The following is a 7,732-nucleotide window of genomic DNA, read 5'->3' on the forward strand; positions in this document are numbered from 1 at the left end:
CAGTGGCAGTCACTCAGATGCCAATGAAATGAGTACTGGAAGGTGGTAGGTACTTTTTTTTAAATGTAATTTTTTTACAGTTGGGTTTTCTTCCTAAGATTTTAACTGCCTTACAGGACAAGCAGAGTGCCAGTGAGTCGGTCTTTGGTTCTGGGTGCCAGGGATGGGCAAGAGAAGAGAGCCAAAGAGATGTCAGATTCAGGGACCAGGCAGATGCCAGAAGCAAGAAGCAGCAGATAGTCCAAAGAAAGCATCCATGTGAAGGTCGGTTGGCAAGGTGAGAGTCAGATCCCGGGCACTGCCACTGCCAGACCCCAAGGCAGACACTGTAGGAGAAGCACAACCCAGAACATCTCCTCAGCCACTGGGACTCAGATGCAGGGACCTCTTTATAGTTTGTCTGGGGCCACATCTGGGTTCAGCCCTGAGGTGTTTTTACAGAGCTTTAGGGTTTGAACTAAGATCTTTCAACTTTCCCAACCCCCTTCACCTGTATTTTAGGTATTTTCTCAGCTTCAAGTCAGCATTTGGGGAAATCTTATTGTATAGGCAATATGTTTGAACAGAGAATAATAATATTTTTCATTTTACTGTGCTTTATACTTAACAAATAACTTTCATATCTCTTCTCTCATGTGGGTTTCAGAATTACCTTGTGAAGCAGAAAGGAAACGACTGGACTCCACAGAACATTAGGTTCCTTGAAGGCAGGGACTATTTTGTTCGTTATTGTAACCTAAGTACTTGCTATGCTGGCTGGTACAGGGTAGATACTTAACTAAATATTTGCTCTATAAATGGATGGGTGGATGAGAGGGTGGATGGATGGATGGATGGAATTCACCTTGACTTTCGAGCTGGATTCAATTCCCAATTCCATTTCCTACCTTGTGGCTTTGTCCAAGTCTCTAAACTTTATTTTCCTTACCTATAAAATAGCAATAATCATATCATTTCTGCTACCACAGTGTCATAGTGATTGGGAATAGAGCCAGGGCTTGAACTAGGATCTCCTGATTCTTGGTCCATTGTTTGCTCCATCGCATTATGGTGGAGAGATGGAGGAAACTATTGCATGTTTATCTGTCAGGCTGTGCTTTAGGAACTTTAAAATCCTCATAGCAGCTCTATGGGGTAAGTACTATTATTATTTCCAATTTACAGATGTAGAAACTAAGACTCAGAGAGATTAAGTGACTTGAGGGTTCCACAGTGGAGTTGGGATTCAAACCCAGGTCTGTGTGACTGCAAAACCCAACTTTTCCACCACCTGCCATATTTTCTTTTTAGCTCACACCAAATCCATTGTTAGAGACCTTCCAGCTTCCCCATCCATCCTGGAAACAAGATTGACAATGGCTGCTAGAGACTCCAGTACTGCAGTGGAAGCGGTCATTTATGCATTTGCCACAGTTGTAACTATTGACCAATCTATACAAACAACCCTGCAAAGCTGGAATGTTTTGGCCCAAAACATGGGTGTCCACTACTACTTTCTAGATCATCAAACTGCTCTCTGGTTGCCCAGATTTTTTATTCCAGTCACTCTGAAAAATAGCAGGTAATGTAGCCTTTATGAGACTAGTTTTATGGAACCATTTATGGCCCAAAACAAACTCAAAGTATATGAAGATTTATTGTGGAAGTCACAGAGGAGGAAAATGAAAACAGAGCTTAGCCTAAATCTTTTTATAGCCTTTATATCAGAGTAATTGGTTGAGTTAACTTCCAGCCAGGAAGCAGGTATATGAAGCAACTTAGGATCCAAAACTCTGATACAGAATGTTCCAATATGGGGCACACCTGTGCTTGAGAGAAGGGGCAGGAAAGTGGGGTTGGAGGAGAAAGAAATAGCTTTAATCCTGGAGCAAATGGAAACTCTTAATGGGTGGGACTTGAATATGTCTATCTCCAAGATGTATTTCTTTATCAGTTAAGGCTCAGCTACAAGTGACTAAGAGCCCAGCCTAAATTAGTTAGTCTAAAGCAAAATGTTAATTTGTAGGTCCACACAACTTATAAGTCTAGAGGCTGGTTGTTATAGACTTAATGTTTGTGTTCTCCCAGATTCATATGTTGAAACCCTAGCCCTCATTGTAATGGTATTTGGAGGTAGGGCCTTTGGGGCTAATTAGGTTTAGATGAGATCATGAGGGGCGGGGTCCTCATGATGAGAACAGTGCCTTTATAAGAGATCAGAGAGCTCTCTCTCCTTTTCTCTCTCTTTCTCTGCCATGTGAAGATACAGTAAGAGGCAGCCATATGCAAGCCAGGAAGAGAGCTCTCACCAGACCTGACCATGCTGGCACCCTGACCTTGGACTTCTAACCTCCAGAACTGTGAGAAATAAAATTCTGTTGTTTAAGCCACCCAGTCTATGGTATTTTGTTATAGCAGCCTGAGCTGGCAAAGACACACATCTAACTTCAGGTATGGCTGGCTACAGGTGTTCAGAGCTGTCATTATTACCTTGTTTCTCTCTCCCAGTATCTCAGCTCTCCTTACTCTCTCAAGGCTCCATTCTCAGAAAAGCTCATGCCCCAGTGAAACTAAATTGGCCGCAGGTTCAAGCTGGAAGGGCAGCCTAGAGGGAGACCTCTCCTTCTATTCCAGAAATCCCAGCAAGATCCCATTACATCTCCCTGGCTCTGATAGGGCCACATTCCTATTCCTGAACCAGGCTCTGTGGCCAGAGAATGTGACACGCTGATTTCTTTTGGCTTTGGCCACATGCTTCACACTGATTCTGCGGGCTTAGCCCCACCCGAAGAACACAGAATGAGGTGGGGGTGTGGGTGCTGAAGACACAAAGAGCACATGCCTAACAACAGGTTAATGGAGCCTGGGTGGGGGCCAGGTTAGACCTCTAAAACAAACGTCCAGGACCAAGAAAAGAGTGATCTAGCAAGGGAGCAGATAAATGCCAGCATATAAAAGGCTGCAACTTGTCTCAATAACCTTGTACACTGAGTTTACTATTAAGCTGTGAAATGTTTTATCCCAAATAAGAAGTTAAAAGGTAGAGTTTGTTAGGATGAAAGTTCATACCTTATGTGTTTTAAGCTCTGAAACTCAGTTTGTGGGGCTCTGCAAGAGGCTTAGTTTATCCTATAGAAATGTTTTCTAACAATATCCTTACAGATGTGCCTCACTTTTCACTGTTCATTTATTCCTGATAGTGTGGATTACATCTTCAAATATCGGACACTTAAGGAGCATTGGAAAATGCATCTATGATGTGAAAAATCTCCCTTATTTTCTCTATAAGTTTGGGTTGTGGGCTATTGGCCTATTGGCTTTTTGTAAAGTGAGGCCTCGGTAGTATTCTTAAATGCACACACATACGCGCGCACACACACCTCCAAAATCTGTAGACCATATAGGAGTATCTGCAGAAGAATCCTAAAAATTTTTCGCAGCAATCTTTTTCCATATGAGTCCCTCCTTGTAGGACTAAATCTCTTTAAATTCACTTCCCCAAACTGTGTTCCACCCTGGACAACAAATTCCATAAACAAATGGCCCTGCAGTGATTTGACAGCAGAAAGACTCTAGGAGCCAATGGTCTTGGAACCAAAAAACAAAATTCTGTTTCTATATGGTTTCCATTGGATCAAAAGTCAGGCCTCTGTGCATCTCCATTCTACCAATTAGCATACCATTCCAGCTAAGTTAAACAGATCTCACTGGCAACTTCTACCTCACTGGGGGGCGACAAGGACAGATGCCAAAGTAGGCATATATTGTGCATGGAATGTTCTGATTTGCTGATTTGGAAATTTTATTTGAGCTGTTGATAAAAGCTGATATTTAATCAGTACTAGAACTAAAGTTGTGTTTAATAGGAATTTTCTCTGGAACAGGCTGGGAAGTCAGAGGTTTCCTTTATCCAGGGGCACACATGGCAATCTTTTAGAATGCTGTCTTCCAGCTGAAAACTCTAGGATTTATGAATATGATCATGATGTAAACATCTGAACATAGGGCAACAAGGGCAAGGAGGACATATTTTCTGCCTTTATATAATAAGAGACTTTTTCCAGAGTAAAAGGTGGGGGAGGGGCAGATTGCAAAGGACTTACAAGTGCATGTCGGTCCTGTCACCCTCTCAGGAAGGAAGCAGAGAGCATCTTTTCTGGAAGGAGCAGGTAACTCTCTCTCTAGTGTGTTTCAAGGGGCACTTGAGCCTCACCCCCAGAAGCGTCTCCCGCAGGTACTCTCTGGATGCCAAAGCTCTTTCCATAGAAGTCACATTGCTCAGTTCTTCAACTTCAAAGGCAACCATTCTGGGAAATGCTAGGTTAAATCTTCAAACATGCACCTTAGTGATGCCAGAGCCTTTCCTGAGAGGAGGTATTGATGATATCAGACTTTCATTATGGGAACTATCACATCGAATCCTCCAGCAACTATATGGACAAGCATACTATTACTAACACCATTTTACAGGTGAGGAAACCGACATTTAAAAACAAAATAAGGGGACTGAGAGCAAGATGACAGAGTAGAAGGACGTGGGCTCACTCCCTCCTGCGAGAGCATCAGAATCATAACTGCTGAAGAATCATCGATAGGAAGACACTGGAACTCACCAAAAAATACCCCACATCCAAAGACAAAGGAGAAGCCACAATGAGACGGTAGGAGGGGTGCAATCACAATAAAATCAAATCCCATAACTGCTGGGTAGGTGACTCACAAACTGGAGAACACATCCCACAGAAGTCCACCCACTGGAGTGAAGGTTCTAAACCCCACGTCAGGCTGCCCAACCTGGAGATCCAGCAACGGGAGGAGGAATTCCTAGAAAATCACTCTTTGAAGGCTAGTGGGATTTGATTGCAGGACTTCAACAGGACTGGAGGAAAGAGAGACTCCACTCCTGGAGGGCACACACAAAGTAGTGTGCACATCAGGACCCAGGGGAAAGAGTAGTGACCCCATAGGAGACTGAACCAGACCTACCTGCTAGTGTTGATGGGTCTCCTGCAGAGGCGAGGGGTGGCTGTGGCTCAACGCGAGGACAAGGAGACTGGCAGCAAAAGTTCTGGGAAGTACTCCTTGGCGTGAGCCCTCCTGGAGTCCTCCATTAACCACACCAAAGAGCAAGGTAGGCTCCAGTGCTGGGTTGCCTCAGGCCAAACAACCAACAGGGAGGGAACCCAGCCCCACCCAATAGCAGACAAGCAGATTAAAGTTTTACTAAGCTCTGTCCACCAGAGCAACACCCAACTCTACCCACTACCAGTCCCTCCCATCAGGAAACTTGCACAAGCCTCTTAGATAGCCTCATCCACCAGAGGGCAGAGAGCAGAAGCAAGAAGAACTACAATCCTGCAGCCTGGGGAACAAAAACCACATTCACAAAAAGATAGACAAAATGAAAAGGCAGAGGACCATGTACGAGATGAAGGAACAAGATAAAACCCCAGAAAAACAACTAAATGAAGTGGAGATAGGCAACCTTCCAGAAAAAGAATTCAGATTAATGATAGAGAAGATGATCCAGGACCTCAGAAAAAGAATGGAGGCAAAGATCCAGAAGATGCAAGAAATGTTTAACAAAGACCTAGAAGAATTAAATAACAAACAGAGATGAACAACACAATAACTGAAATGAAAACTACACTAGAAGGAATCAATAACAGAATAACTGAGGCAGAAGAATGGATAAGTGACCTGGAAGACAGAATGGTGGAATTCACTGCCACGGAACAGAATAAAGAAAAAAGAATGAAAAGAAATGAAGACAGCCTAAGAGACCTCTGGGACAACATTAAACACACCAACATTCACATTATAGAGGTTCCACAAGGAGAAGAGAGAAGGAAAGGACCTTTAGAAAATATTTGAAGAGATTATAGTCAAAAACTTCCTTAACATGGGAAAGGAAATAGCCATCCAAGTACAGGAAGCACAGAGAGTGCCATACAGGATAAACCCTAGGAGAAACAAGCTGAGACACATAGTAATCAAACTGACAAAAATTAAAGACAAAGAAAAATTATTAAAAACAACAAGGGAAAAATGACAAGTAACATACAAGAGAACTCCCTTAAGGTTAACAGCTGATTTCCCAGCAGAAACTCTAAAAGCCAGAAGGGAGTGGCAGGATATATTTAAAGTGATGAAAGGGAAGAATCTACAACCAAGATTACTCTATCCAGCAAGGATCTCATTCAGATTCGATGGAGAAATCAAAAGATTTACAGACAAGCAAAAGATAAGAGAATTCAGCACCACCAAACCAGCTCTACAACAAATGCTAAAGGAACTTCTCTAAGTGGGAAATACAAGAGAAGAAAACAACCTACAAAAACAAACCCAAAACGATTAAGAAAATGGTTATAGGAACACACATATTGATAATTACCTTAAATGTGAATGGATTAAATGTTCCAACCAAAAGACACAGGCTTGCTGCATGGATACAAAAACAAGACCCATATATATGCTGTCTACAAGAGACCCAATTCAGACCTAGGGACACATACAGACTGAAAGTGAGGGGATGGAAAAAGATATGGAAATCAAAAGGAAGCTGGAGTAGCAATACTCATATCAGATAAAATAGACTTTAAAATAAAGACTGTTACAAGAGACAAGGAAGGTCACTAAGTAATGATCAAGGGGTCAATCCAAGAAGAAGATATAACAATTATAAATATATATGCACCCAACATAGGAGCACCTCAATACCTAATGCAAATGCTAACAGCTATAAAAGAGGAAATCGACAGTAACACAATAAGAGTGGGGGACTTTAACACCTCACTTACACCAATGGACAGATCTTCCAGACAGAGAATTAATAAGGAAAACAAGCTTTAAATGACAAAATAGACCAGATAAATTTAATTGATATTTATAGGACATTCCAACTGAAAACAGCATATGACACTTTCTTCTCAAGTGTGCATGGAACATTCTCCAGGATAGATCACATCTTGGGTCACAAATCAAGCCTCGGTAAATTTAAGAAAATTGAAATCATATCAAGCATCTTTTCTGACCACAGTGCTATGAGATTAGAAATAAATTACAGGGAAAAAACATAAAAAACACAAACACATGGAGGCTAAACAAGACATTACTAAATAACCAGGAGATCACTGAAGAAATCAAAGAGGAAATCAAAAACTACCTAGAGACAAATGACATCCATAAGCTATGGGATGCAGCAAAAGCAGTTCTAAGAGGGAAGTTTATAGCTATACAAGCCTACCTCAAGAAACAAGAAAAATCTCAAATAAAGAACCTAATTTTAGGGCTTCCCTGGTGGCGCAGTGGTTGAGAGTCTGCCTGCCGATGCAGGGGACACGGGTTCGTGCCCCGGTCCGGGAAGATCCCACATACCACGGAGCGGCTGGGCCCGAGAGCCATGGTGGCTGAGCCTGCACATCTGAAGCCTGTGCTCCACAACGGGAGAGGCCACAAACAGTGAGAGGCCCACGTACCACAAAAAAAAAAAAAAAAAAAAAAAAAAAAGAATCTAATTTTACACCTAAAGCAACTAGAGAAATAAGAGGAAACCAAACCCAAAGTTAGTAGAAGGAAAGAAATCATAAAGATCAGAGCAGAAATAAATAAAATAGAAACAAAGAAAACAATAGCAAAGATCAATAAAACCAAAAGCTGGTTCTTTGAGAAGATAAACAAAATTGATAAACTGTTAGCCAGACTCATCAAGAAAAAGCGGGAAAGGACTCAAATCAATAAAATTAGAAATGAA

The sequence above is a fragment of the Orcinus orca genome, chromosome 1 (assembly GCF_937001465.1).
Source record: "Orcinus orca chromosome 1, mOrcOrc1.1, whole genome shotgun sequence".
Classification (NCBI taxonomy): Eukaryota; Metazoa; Chordata; class Mammalia; order Artiodactyla; family Delphinidae; genus Orcinus; species Orcinus orca.